The 14794-nt window shown below is 38.3% G+C and overlaps 1 protein-coding gene across 2 annotated transcripts in view; it reads left to right on the top strand.

Annotated features, from left to right (window-relative positions):
* ENAH (ENAH actin regulator) overlaps positions 1-14794 on the top strand; it is a 104260-nt gene that overhangs the window by 24473 nt on the left and 64993 nt on the right. The window lies entirely within an intron of this gene.

Raw genomic sequence — 14794 nt, 5'->3', positions numbered from 1 at the left:
TGATGAAGGGGTGGGCATGACTCATTCTAGCTGATATTGCCCCATAAATCTTGCAGAGAACAACATTTCTTGGCTGTTGTGATTCTACATTGCTGTAGGGAAAACTGAAAAAAATTGAGCAGAAAGTGTTAAACAAAAACATTTCTCTTTTTTTTCCAGTAAAAGTCAAAAGAACAGGATTGTTAGTTAAATGTAAGCATGGAGATTTGAATTAAATCTAGGTTACATCAGGTAAACTACATGTAGACCAAAGTAATAATCATTACAGTACATATAAATTTAATGCTATGGCTTTCTCTTCAGAGAAAGTGCTGGTGTATTGAACCTCTCCTTTGTGTTTTTAGCTGTCAGCAGACTTGTTATCAAGAGGAGAAGAGGTCTGGAGTGAGCTTTCAGTCACAAGCGCTGCCACACCCAGACTGTTTAGCTTAACTGTGAGGAAAAATTCAGTGGATTTTGCAATAAGTCACTGTTTAAGTAGATGCCACTTATAACCACATGAAATGTGGTACAATGATAGCAATCAGTGATTTAACTGTTGATTACAAAGAAACTTCAGAGACATCAGAAACTGAGTGCAGAGGTATAGGATTTTATGGAAAATCACTTTCAACGGCCTCAGAATCAAGAATGTGGAGCTTGGTAAGGTAGTTTTTCCCTGCCAAAGGTCTACAGTTTCTAGAACTGGAGACTACTGTAGAATAAGTGATGTTATGATATCAGGAAGTATTTGAAGTACTTCTAAAAGTTTGAGAATTTACATTAAGGAAATAAAGAAAAAGTAAATCTTTATAGCTCTGATCGTGCAAACTCAGACAAAGAATTTACTGATTCAACTTGGTAGGTGAAAAACGAGGACCTGTTGTCTTTCAGACTGCATTTGAGTCAATGATGTGCACAGAGCAGGAATTTGAGAAGGCATTCTGGAAACAGATCTTGTATACTTTCTGATGCTTTTTTTAAAAAATTCAATTTGTTAAAAACGGAACCTCTCTATATGTGCTGAAAACTTTCAAACACGTAAATTTGCATAGCTTTGAATGCAAATGTTGCCGATCTGTGCAAGTTTTAAGTCTATCTAAGCTTCCATTGGTCCGGTATTTCAAAAAATGTGACTTTGTATACAAAAAAAGGAGCATGAATAGCACCAACCTGATTCTGGAACAAAACATCCATGCAAGCTTTTCTGCAAAATTTACTTATCTCTTTTCTTGCAGACAGATTCAGACCAATCTATTACAAGCAGAGAAGAGAAGGTTCTGCATTTCGTTTTCTTCCTTTATACGTATTTATCCACTAGCATGACAGGTCATTCACAGTAGCTGGAGCTTTGGAGAGCAAAGGGCAGATTTCAGGACGAATACCAAATACCACAAACGCAAAATGCTCGAGTTTTTTTTAGGAAGGGTGGGTTAATAGCTGTTCAACCTTCAGCAGTCACGTGCTTGAATCTAGTTGATGGAGTTTAGAGGTGTTAGAATTTATCCAGGTGTACTGTAGGATTACAGAGAACTGATGCCTGCTTTCTCACTGAGGTTGGTAAGATTGTTACATTTGTTTTTACTTACTGCTATGGCAACAGTAGCAGATAAAATATAACTATCTGAATTTATTGATAAGTTAAATTAGACTATTTAAATATGGACTGCAGTGTCTGAGAAGCTAATATATGCATACTTCTGCAGCTGAACTACAGAGACGATGTAACCACTGGTAAGGTGGTGAAAAAATACTAAATTGCCATAGTTGCAATTGCTAGGCACCTGCAGATGTTTGTGCTGGCCAACATCCTTGGGTTTTTAGAACAACAGAGTGTTTTGTGCATTTTGCTAGCAAAGCTGACAGTGCACTACATGTGAAGAAAAGCTGTGCACACTCAGAACTTTTGGGACTTCCTGTACCCCAGAACTTTTAAATGCAGATAAAGATCCAGACTGTTTGAGGGAAAAACTTGCATTTTCTTATCACCTGAAACAAATGCTATTTGAGTAACTGCAGTGGAATGAGTTTTACCAGGCACCTTTATAATCTTAAAACAGTTGAAACTTAAGTAGAATAATACCAAAACAAAAATTATCAGTTTTATTAAAAATTGTTTGGAACTGCAACTAAGAGTATGTTTCTACACTGTTTAGGGACCGGTTGTTTCATTTTAAGGAAAATAGTTGTTAAAGGGTACAGATTCTAGAAGTAATAAGGACAGATAACACTTGATATTGATTCATCCTCACTCTTTTCCTTTCCCAATCTCACATCTTTTAAGAGGGCAAGCTATAAGGATATACTGCAGTGCTGTGTGGAGTATCTCCTGATTCTTGGAACAGTAATGTAAATACCTCCTATGAAGGTAAAGGAAGGATTTCTGGTTTGTTTCTTCCGCCCTAAAGAAGTTCTCTACATGTGTTGCCGTATGTAATATTTGAAACTTGGAATAAGAACATTCTCTCTGATAACTTATCTGAAGTATCTAGTATGAGTGCTGCTTTTTTTACCTTGAAAACATACAATTTAGTCTCTGCAACAGCATATTGGAAACAATTTGGAAATCGTTTTTGGGGGAGAGGGGTTGGCTGTCAGCAGCCTTGAAAGCCTTCAGTGTGTCTTGCAGAAGTCTTGTATCTAAGAAGGTGGAGCAATCTGCTTTAACCATGAAGAGCTCATTCTGTAATTTGTTACCTTGACACTTGAAATTATGTGGGTGCCAACTCATGATTTACCAGGAACATTTCTAGACATGTCTGCATTTGAGAGACTGTTTATCCTGGGCAAATGAACCAAATGCCAATCAACTGGAGAAGGGTAGCAAAAAACAGTAAACACTTTTAAGGGTGTAAAGTTGTCTCGTTTGTGTTGATCATAGACTCATAGAATGGTTTGGGTTGGAATGGACTTTAACAACTATCTAGTTCCAACTCTCTTGCTATAGGCAGGGATACCTTCCACAGACTAGGTTGCTCAAAGTCCCATCCAACTTGGCGTTGAACACTTCCAGGGATGAGACATCCACAGCCTCTCTGGGCAACCTGTGCTATTGCCTCACCACCCTCACAGGGAAGAACTTCTTCCACAGATCTAATTTAAACCCTAGGCTCTTTCCATTTGAAATCATTAACCCTTGTCCTGTCACTACATGCCCTTGTAAAAAGTCCCTCCCTATCTTTCTTGTAGGCCTCTTTAGGTACTGGAAAACTGTTATAAGGTCTCCCTGGAGCCTTCTCTTCTCCAGGCTGAACAACCCCAACTTTCTCAGCTTTTCTTCATTTGAGAGGTGCTCCAGCCCTCTGATCATCTTTGTGGCTCTCTGTATTTGCTCCAACAGCTCCATGCTCTTCTTATGTTGGGGGCGCCAGAGCTGAGTGAAGTACTTGGGGTGTGGGAGAGAGGAGGGAGTGTATGTCACATTTGTTTCCCCTTCTCCAGTTGGTGGCAACTTTACTGGACTACTATTACTTATGATAGGTAGTGGCTTATCTGCTTGATCCACCACTTCTTTTGGGACCTATAAATGCATCTCATCAAGTCCTGTGGACTTGTGCACCTTCAGGTTCCTTAGATGGTCTTGAACTTGATCTTTTCCTACAATTGGTGGTTCTTCATTCTCCTAGTCCCTGATTTTCCATTCTGTGACTTTGGTGATGTGACTGGAGCACTTGCTGGTGAAGACTAAGGCAAAAAAGTTGAATATCAGCCTTCTCCATGTCCAGGTAACCAGGTCTCCTATTTTCTTCTGGAGAGGCCCCACATTTTCTCTAGTCTTCCTTTTATCACTAACATACCTATCAAAGCTTTTCTTGTTGCTTTTGTCCCTGGCCAGATCACAGAGTCACAGATTCTGGAAGGAACCTCTAGAGATCATCTAATCCAACCCCCATGCTAAAGCAGGTCCACTGAATTCTATTGGGACTGATCCCTGTCTGCTGGAACAATTTATCTGTATTCCTCCCAGGCTTGCTTCCACCCTTTGTAGGCTTTCTTTTTCTGTTGGTCCAGGGGATCCTAGTTCGTAATGCAGGCCTTCTGGTGATTTTGACTGACTTCTCTCTAGTGATGTATTCTGAACTCTGTATGGTGTATTTTGAGAAGACTCTCCATTTCCTAAACTGTTAAGGTAATCACAATTGTTTAGATCCTTGCTCAGTTGATTTCTTACATGTAACTTTGTCTCTCAAATGTTAAAGGAAGCTGGAGTATTCTGGATACCTGTGTTTTTCCCTGCCACAGATATTGAGTGCTGTGATGCAGAGACTCAGACAACGTAGCATGATGTTTGAGCCACTGGCTTGTGCTGTAGTTCCAAATTAGTTGAGCTGTAGCTTCAGATCCTGGGAAGTTATGTATGCTTCTTGGATGTTTCAGATAATGGGACCGGAGCTGTGGTCTGGGAACATCTAAGAGATTAATCTGTCTGATTGATTCTTACTCTATACCTTCCAAAGCAGAAGCCTACTGATCTGAGAATGGTAAAACCAGCACCTACTAGGTGCTACAATACATTTAGTTACCCTGCTGGATCCAGACATGGCTTTTCATAGAACCGGTGTTGGTCTCTTCTGTGGCAGGGTTCATCTGGAACATATGCCTGCAAACCAAGTGCACAGGGGCAGCCAAGCTACTGACTTGTATCATTGCCTAAGGCAATCTGTACAGCAGGATTCTGTCCCTCCTTTCAGAGTGATCAAAGGAGTGCTTACAGCTTCTTCCTGGAATTGTGCTCTGGTGGTTGCAACACTCAAGGACTGTCTCTGCACAGGGACACTCCTAAAATACTGAGTTGAGAAGTGAAAATCAAATAAATTTACCTCGACATATCTAACTTTTTCAGGATCTTCTGTGAGATTTCACAATAGTTCTAAATAATCTGTTATTGAATTTCATTACTGTTAATGTTAGGGGAATTTTCCTCTTACTCATTTTTGTTTATGGAGGATGTTGTTAGTACTTTGAGAGGTATTTGCACTAAAGTTTTGGGGTTTTTTTTTAAAGTTTTGTAACCTGTGTCTTTTTTGCTGCACTTTTGTCTTCCCAAGTGTTTTCCCAGTTTGTCTGCTGTAGTCCAAAGCATAGTAATTGGTGTTGATGTTTTTAGAAAGCTAATTGAAGACATAAAAATCTATAAGATCAGGAAAAAGAGATTTTTATGTCTCCCCTATAAAGAATTAATAAAATGGAGATAATGTTTTAGATATTGAAACCATATACTTAGTGTGCAGTGCTTCTCCCCTCCCACTGGCTAATGATGAAAGTTGGTGCTTGTCTCTTCTGTGCTATCTCTTGTCCTTCCTGGTAGGAAGGTGGAACTTCGCGTATAGTCTTATATGTGCCTGTATTACCTGAGTGAGGACTTACAACATATTTATGTCTGCATGCACTATTTCATAAAAAGCTACTCATCAGTAGATTTGTCAAAGAAAAGGTTGTAAAATGCTACATATCACATTCCACAGGTAACTGAGAATCTGGGTTTTTATCAGCATGCCTTTGGTACTTCAGAGTAGATTTGTCTGTCAGTAGGAGATTCTTGCTCTTGACAGTAATGGTACTATTTGAACTATTTTGTCTAAGCCAGTGTTAACATGTCTGTATCTTACCGTTTCAATGCTGATTACTTAATGGAGGTGAAGAAACTGTTTTATACATCTTTTTTTTTATACAGTTATCATTTTAAACTTTATTAAGGTTTTACGTAGCAGCATAACCCATTAGGGAATACAGTTCATTTGTATTTTCATGAGTCTGCTCCGTAAACTGAACATCTTAACCTGACACATCAGTAGTTCTGGGTAGCTCAGGATGCTGCTTCTCCCTTTGAAGGCTTTTCTAACTGTTTCTTTAGCTGTCGAAGTGAAGGAAACACTGGTGCTTATGGTGAGTCCCACTGTATGCTGTGGTTTGGGAGGAATTGTGAGTAGTATTTGGTCCATGCCCAAGCTTTTCCAGTTGCTTTGAATGCTCACTTAAAATGTGTTGACTACTTATCTTTTCTGACCATTGCTAGGCAGGAAAAGTTAAGACTGCATGCTGGTGCTTGTTATTGTACTTTTTCTTTTGGATTTCTTCTTTAGAGTAACTATCAAAGTTTTGTGCTTTTTGTGCTGCTTTGAAGTTGTTTTTTTTGAAAATTCTTGCTCCTGTGAATGTCTATGTGTGTGTCTACTTAATTAGTTGCTAAAGAAAACTGCCTGGTGTTACTGCTAGTGAAGGGAGCTGTGTTGCTGTATCTAGGTTTAAATAAACTTTGTATCCCTCTTTGAGTGCAGATGATGCTGTTAGTCTGACCAAGTATAAGGAAAACAGCTACTGACATTCAAACTACTGTTTTTAACAAGACATGGATTGTATTAGCCTAGGTCACTTGCCAAACTTTAATTGCTGGAATAAAAGCTGAAGTAACTGCTTTCTAAACCAAACCAGAACTTTAGATTACTCAGTGGATTGTGCTGATGGGGTGGATAGCCAGTGTTCTGGGTTTTCTTTTCTCCTATGGTCTGAAACAGCCTTTCTCTAGCTTTGTGCTTTGTTCACTTAGGACTAGCAATCAGAACCTGGAATCCTCTCTGCTTGTTTTTACTCCATATTAGTCCATTTGTCTTTATTTAAATTTTGTAAAAAGCAGTGAAGCACTTCTGAAGCAACTTGTTTTGAGGATGCAGATGCAGAAGAGCTGCATGGAGCAGCATGTGCTTCTAATAGTTTATGCTTACGTATCCTCACTGGCATGCTGGTAGATGGATTCAGAAGTACTGTGCAGTCTGACAAGAGATGATTAGTCTGCACTTTTGTGTACATATAGTGTCTGGGAAGCCCTGATGTAAGCCTTGAAAGGCTTTATCTCAACAGTCTTGCTTGATAGCCTTTTGGAGCTATTTTTCCAAAACAAATGACTCACAGCCCTTAGGTACTTCATAAATGCAGTGAATGCTATTCTTTGTACGTAAAAAGAGGGAGAACAAGCAGTTTACCTTTTTTCTTTTAAAGATAATGATAAATTTGAAAAGCAAAGCAAAACCCCACAAGTAGAGAAGGAAAAAAGTAATAATGGAAAGAAGTTTAATGTATATAGTTTTCTGAAGCCTGTAGTAAGCTTATTAGTGTTTTCTGGAACATTTACCTTCTCATTTTATGCACACAGAAGTGTAAAGTAAGTTCTATTGACTTTGTTTCATGTTACATTAACCAAATTTTATTGTTACATTTCATCATATGCTTTTTAAAAAGTGAATTTGGACAACTGAATCTGCGTAAATAGAAAATGGATTGTACTGTATTGGGGACCAACTAACTGAACTGTGGTTGTAGCATATACTCAGAAATGGCATAGAACTAAAAAGAAAACTTCTCTTTGTGTCTACCTGCAAAAATATATATTTAAAACTTGTAGTTATGTCTGCCTGGTTTTATTTGCTTACCTTAAGTTTGCAGTTGATCACATAATATTTTCCAGAGTTCAGATGCTTAGCTAATCTGAAAATACAACATGATATTAAACCACTTGTATTATGCTTTGGTTAACTGAAAGAGGGACAACTGAAGATAACTAAGTCCTGTTAAGTATGTAGCTGTTGTTATCAAGCTTGTGTGTGCACTGCGGCATCATAGTATGTGATTATAGCGTGAATTTTAAAAAACCCAGACCCCACCAACCCCAAACAAATAAACACAGAAAAACCCCAAACTGCCTTAAAATTCTGTTTTCAAGCAGAACCTTAAGTCCATGATAAGAGAGTAGGATTCTCACAGCTTCTGTTACGAGGGAAGATGCAAGACACTCCCTGTGTGGTTTAAACATTAAACTTCTGCATGTACCTGTTAAAAGCGTGTCATGACACTGAAAAAACCCAGCGTAGAAGTTAGTGCTGTAAATAGCAGAACTTTGTCCTGTGTCCTGAAGCTTAAAATATCTTAGCACTTAAATGACTATCACAGACAGTACCATAATACATTAAAATAATAGAAGATTGCTTGGAAAAAGTGATTTCTAAAATGAGGTTGTAGCTGGAGAGGTAAGACAATACAATGGTTGGACTGTTGATTTAGAGTAATGAAGGCCTTGTTAAGTTTCAAGCTTGATAACAGCCATCTTGTACAATGAAAGAGGCCCACGGGAGACCAGCTGGATTGTGCTGCTTTTATACTTTAAAACAGCATTTTCTGATAATTACTGGTGGATTGGCTGAACTAGTGAAAATCCGTGTTCAGATAAAGCTTTCTGGCACTTGCAGTTAGCAGAAACTTAAACAGTGGATATACTGATAAGGAGTCTTAATTTTCTAATGTAAGCAAAATTGTTCTTCAACTCACCTTTGTGTTATAGTTACTCCACTGAGTAAATTATTAGCACAAGTATTCAATGAATACATAATAGTACTTAAATACTTTTTTTATATTTGGAGCTTCCAAATGATTTTTTTTCAATTGTGAAGTAGTGATTGTATAGGTTTCCAGTTTTTTATTTCTCTGATATATTTTAAATAATTTTAATATTAAAACTGCAGCATAAAGGCCTTAATTGTCTAGAGCTACTGCTCTGTTTAGGCTGTTTCCGTTGATGCTTTCTGGACTAAATCTATTCTTTCAATTTAATAAGAAGTATTTTCTTATATAATGATTTACTGAAGAAACTTAGATAAGAAAAGATTAGCAAAAAAATTAAGTAAAGAGTACTACCAACCTGTGCACTACATTGAGTTTAAATAATGGGCTTTCAATGTGAGATAGTGAGTAATATACATTAAGGAGGAGGAGACAGAATTAACTGACAGCTGATTATAAATAATATTAGAAAAAAAGCATCTAAATGTATCTTCTAGTTTTAATAGTAATGTAAGAAATACACTCTTACTAGGTCAGATTTTTTTATCTTATTACTGTTTTGAAGACTTTTATTTTCCTGTTTTTCTCGTAAAGGAAGCCAGTAACTATTTTTCCCCCTGCTCTTAAAGGAAAAAATATTTTTGTTAGAACTTTAAAGAACTTCCTGAGTACTACTGATATTATCATTGAGTATAAAACACAATAGAATTTTTTAATATCATGCAATATGTATACAATACAACTTACGAAAATATAAAAGTTCATAGGGTTTTTTTCTTTTGAGTAACGTCTGCAGATTTAGCAGAGTAAAATCTTGTGCCTAAGTGCAAATAAATTCACATGCAGAGGTTTGGTTTTGTTGAATAATTATTTGTGCTTTTTCATACAGATATATTTAAAGGTATGAATTACCATGTCTGGGCAGGCTTTAAAAGGAAAAAGACTCTTGGGAAATACAATCTGCTTTTACTGCTATCACCAGTGGATATGATGTGGTTTGTTGTAAAACTGGGGAGTAGAGATCAGTGGTATTGTAGTAGAAGAAAAATTTTCCCTATTACTGTAGATCACAGAGGGCAGGGTTTGGAAAGGACTTCTAGAAATCATCTAGTGTACCCCCCCTGCTCAAACAGGTTCACCTACATCTGGTTGCACAGGAACGTGTCCAGGTGGGTTTGAAAACCTCTAGAGGAGGAAACTCCACATCCTCCTGGGCAACCTGTGCCAGGACTCCCTCACCCTCACAGGAAAGAAGTTTTTCATGTTTAAGTGGAACTTCTGGTGCTACAGCTTGTGCTTGTTACCCCTTGTCCTGTCACTGGGCACTATAGAAAAAAGACTTGCTCCCTCTCTCTTGACACCTGCTCTTTAAGTATTTGTGTCGATGATGTCCCCCCTCAGTCTTCTCCAGGCTAAACAGCCTTTCCTTGTAAGACAGATACTCCAGCCTCCTGATCATCTTGGTGGCCCTCCACTGGACTCTCTCCAGCACTTCCCTGTCCCTCTTGAGCTGAGGAGCCCAGGAATGGACACAGTGCTCCAGATGAGGCCTCACCAGGACAGAGTAGAGGGGGAGAAGAACCTCCCTTGATCCGCTGGCCACACTCTTCTTGATGCATCCCAGGATGCCATTGGCCTTCTTGGGCATGGGGGCACATTGCTGACTCATGGTTAGTTTACTGTCAACAAGGACTCCCAGGTCTCTCTCCACAGAGCTGTTCTCCAGCAGATCAACTCCCAGCCTGTACTGGTTCGTGGAGTTGTTCCTTTCCAGATGCAGGACTCTGCGCTTGTCCTTGTTGAACCTCATGAGGTTCCTCTCTGCCCAACTCTAAAGCCAGTCAGGATCCTGCTGAATGGCAGCACAGCCTTCTGAGGAATCAGCCAGTCCTCCCAGTTTGGTGTCATCAGTGAACTTGCTGAGGGTACACTCTGTCCCCTCGTTGAGGTGGTTTATGATGATGTTGAGCAAGACTGGCCGCAGAACTGATCCCTGTGGAACTCCACTGGCCACAGGCCTCCAACTTGAGTCAGTACTGTTGATCACCAACCTCTGGGCTCTGTCATTCTGCCGGTTCTTGATCCACCTCACTATCCACTCGTCCAACTGACACTACCTGAACTTTCCTGTGGGAATGTTAGGGGAAACACTGTCAAAGGCCTTTCTGAAGCCAAGATAGATGACATCCACTGCTCTCCCCTCGTCTAGCCAGCCAGTTATACTTTCATAGAAGGCTTACAGGTTGGTGAAGCAGGATTTCCCTTTGATGGATCCGTGTTGTCTCCTCTTGATAACCATCTTTTCCTTCATGTGTTTTGAGATGGCATCCAGGATGATTTGTTCTGTCACCTTTTCAGGGATAGAGGTGATGCTGATTGGCCTGTAGTTTCCTGGGTACTTCTTACCTTTTTTGAAGGCTGGAGTGCCATTGGCCTTTCTTTAGTCCTTCGTGATTAACAGTTGAATGTATTTAAGACGAAAGTTGTTTTGAAATGGAGTTTCCAATCTTAATATTTTGCTAAAAAAAAAAAATGAAGCATTTGGAAAGCAGAAAGAATTGGGGAGTCAGATGAACTGCCTAGGAACTGAGAGCAGGTAACCAAGATACACACAGTTTCTTACTTTGTATTCTTTTTCTGGTGTGAAGACAGAACTAGATGACAATATTTAAGAAGGAAACAAACAAAATATTCTAAAAGGGAGGAAGTAAAGTACAGCAATCTTAGGCAGTAGTTACATTGCTAGGAGATGTGAAATACTTCAAACTTTCTTTACGGAAAAACGGTGTAATGTCAAGATATTGATCAATTTTATAACTTTTCTGAACTTGCATAATCACAATTTAGTAATTTGTTATAAGTGTGTATTGTCTGGACTGGAGTAATACTGCTCTTTGTGTTTGGTTTTTGGGTTTTTTTTTATCCCCACAGGGTAACCATTTTTGTAGAGTTTTGATAATAGACCTATTTCAATGAGTCAAGGTATGTTGCAAAATAGTTTTTGTTTTACTTATGACAATTCAAATGTCAGTTTATACTAATTACCCTGTGTGGGTAAAAACTCTTAAAACAAGTGTTCAGAGCACATATACACATTGACACACTCCTGTTGAAGGGCTGTGTACTTATTGCACTTCACTCTAGCTGCTCATCTTTTATTGTATGAGATGGCATTGTGAGAAAAACAAACAGCTTCTACTCAATGGTTCATAGTGCATCTAAGGAATGTCTTTTTCTAGGACAGAACATTAGATGTAATGAATGCACAAATGTTAATTATTAACTAGATTGAATTAGTTACTGCAATTATCTGTTAGTGTTCAAAGTTAAAAGTGGATCACAGAGACTCAAAATACTTTTCAGTTAATTCTAGCATTGGTTTTTTTGTTTTGTTTTTTTTTTTAAATTTCTGCGTATTCTGTTCTTCGGCTACTAGTTTGGAGAGAAAGAGTAAAACACTTCAAGCATTTTACTTATAGCCCTATTAATGTAAAAATAACCCGTCTCTTCTGTTAGAATAGCAGTAGCACATATATTACCCTATAATCACCTGAATCCCTCCAGCAGCTCCTGAAAAAGGATTTTCTTTTTAAGTCAAGCATAGCTACCATAAAACACTGGTAGAATTTTTAGATCAAATCACCTTTACTACCTTGTCATCAAAATCACTAACCGATGGAGACAAACTTCTAACTTTCACAAATGCAATATTTTTACTGTTGGTTACTAAATAGCATTTTATGAAGAATATTCAGACAAAAAATAATCACAGGTCTGAATGATTATAGGTTAATTGAAGCTGCATTGAAGAGTGTATGAAAGTGGGTTTATACCTAAGGGACTAGGTTTCAAAGACAAGCCTTAGTACCTTGAGGGAAGCATATTAGTAAAAATTGCTGGAAATAGTGAGGAATTGGGGTGTGTTGGTAGGTGGAATCAGGACTTTCCCCAAGTTAGAGTCTAAAATCTTGACAGACTTGAAGTCAAGCTTGGAAGAAGGGCTTCTGAAATAGCTGTGTAAGTAATCACTTCAAGAATGATATTACTATTAAGTAGGATATAGGAGAAGTAAAAATAATCACTTATTTAAAAAGTGATGTTTAGAGATTAAATTATGTGCAAAAGAAATTGGAGTTACTCAAAATAAAGCTGAATTAGACTTGCCAAAAAATAATTTGGATCACAGGGAAGAGTGAAAGAAAAACATGCTCTTCAGTGAGTAAATGCAGTAGTTTGTTATGAAAATAGAATTAATATTTTAATATAGGTGACAAATTTGTACTTGTGTTTAAAGGCAAATGTAAATAAACTGTAATTGAAGCAGAATGCTTCTGTATTGAGTCAGCTTGGTGATGATAATCTCTCCTTGAATTGTGGTGGAATTTGTATGTGGTAACGTGCTCAAAAACAGTAGTAGAGCTCTATTGTACGGACGCATGTAAGTAGAACTTTAGTATTCATTTGTTGTACAAATTATCATAAATGTCTATACTTCATGTAAACACACACCACAAGTGCTCATTAGATCTTCCTGTGCAACGAAGCAGTTGTAGCAACAGTAGTTTTTACAGATCGATGTTTACCATGACAGGTCTTGAGTTGCTTAAGAATTCACTTGTTTAAAGTTGCTTGAATAAGGCCTATAACTTTGCCCTATTCTGGAGCTCTTGGAAATAAGGACAAGATCGTCAAGAAATGTGCTTATATTTGATGTATTTTGCAGTACAGACTTCTTAAAAGATTTCATAAATGTATGGGTCTATCTTATGTGCTTTGTTGGGGGGAGAGTATGCAAGAAATAAGGCTTATAGTACAAAAGGCTGCATCTTCTTGTCTTGTTGGCTGACCATAGGTTATTTTACCACAATGTTTTTCACTTTTTGTTGTGTCAGAAATAATTATTGAGAATTGTAATATTCTGTTTAATTTAGCCTATTATTTCTATTTATGGTATTTGTACAACTTGTTAATTTGATATTATCAGTTATTTCTAGTATTTCCTGGTTTTTTTTTTAAAGGTGGCTTTTGGTGTATAAAAAAAATGATAAAAACTCTAAAAAAGTGAAATTTGTGTCTTAAATATGTGTGTGTGAGAGATAAGAAACCAGTATCAATATTAGAACCGTTTACTAAGCTGCTGTGATCAGAAAGCCAGGTTAGGAAACTTAAGCGCTTAAGTCTTTCAAGTAGAGAAAATGGTTGCTTCTTGCACATGTTTTAGAATACATGCATTACTTTCTAAAGAAGAATAAGATGGAGTAGAATAAATATGACACAAGACAAAGCTTTTAGCAGTACATTTATTTTAGGGAGCAAAGTAATTCAAGATTGGCTTGAGAACATGGAGGTGTTGCATTGTTTTTTTCTGTGTTTTGTGCAGAACAGAAAATAGCTTTGTGTTAAGTATGGTATAGTTTTTCAGACTAGTAGGTTTGCTAAAACAATGAATACTTTTCTAGTTTTGTAGTTGCCTTATCAAAATGTTAGCTACTGAAATAAAGTCTACTACTCAGTTGTTCTGGTTTTTATAGTGGTTTTTAGAAAATACTGATAGTCTTTAGGAAGACTCTTTGTCACAGTCATAAGCCCATCCTTAATGTTTAGTAAGTGTCATTTAGCATCATTGCTGGGAAATTAAATAATTTGAATAAGATGCTTTCAACTTCTGTTTTATTCACTGGGCTGGTTGGTTATATAGTAGGAAGGGGATAAGAATCATAGAATCATAGAATGGTAGGGGTTGGAAGGGACCTTTAGAGATCATCTAGTCCAACCCCCCTGCAGAGGCAGGTTCACCTAGATCAGGTCGCATAGGAACATGTCCAGGTGGGTCTTGAAGACCTCCAAGGAAGGAGACTCCACAACCCCTCTGGGCAGCCTGTGCCAGGGCTCCCTCACGGTGAAATAGTTTTCTCTTATGTTTAAGTGAAACTTTTTGTGTTCCAGCTTCATCCCATTACCCCTTGTCCTGTTACTATCTACTATAGAAAAAAGGGATGTCCCAGCCTCCTGACACCCACCCTTTAGATATTTATAAATGTTAATAAGATCACCCCTCAATCTCCTCCAGACTAAACAGCCCCAGTTCCCGCAGCCTTTCCTCACATGAAAGATGTTCTATACCCTTGATCATCTTGGTGTCCCTGCGCTGGACTCTCTCCAGCATTTCCCCGTCCCTCTTGAGCTGAGGAACCCAGAACTGGTCACAGTACTCTAGATGAGGCCTCACCAGGGCAGAGTAGAGAGGGAGAAGAACCTCCCTCGACCTGCTGGCCACACTCTTCTTGATGCATCCCAGGATGCCATTGGCCTTCTTGGGCATGAGAGCACATTGCTGGCTCATATTTAGTTTATTATCAATCAGGACTCCCAGGTTTCTCTCTGCAGAGCTGCTCTTCAGCAGTTCGACCCCCAGCCTGTACTGGTGCGTGGAGTTGTTCTTTTCCAGATGCGGGACACCGCACTTGTCCTTGTTGAACCTCAT

The sequence above is a fragment of the Colius striatus genome, chromosome 2, assembly GCF_028858725.1.
Source record: "Colius striatus isolate bColStr4 chromosome 2, bColStr4.1.hap1, whole genome shotgun sequence".
Taxonomy (NCBI): domain Eukaryota; kingdom Metazoa; phylum Chordata; class Aves; order Coliiformes; family Coliidae; genus Colius; species Colius striatus.
Note: the sequence above shows the minus strand (reverse complement) of the source record. Positions and strands in the feature narration are given on the sequence as shown.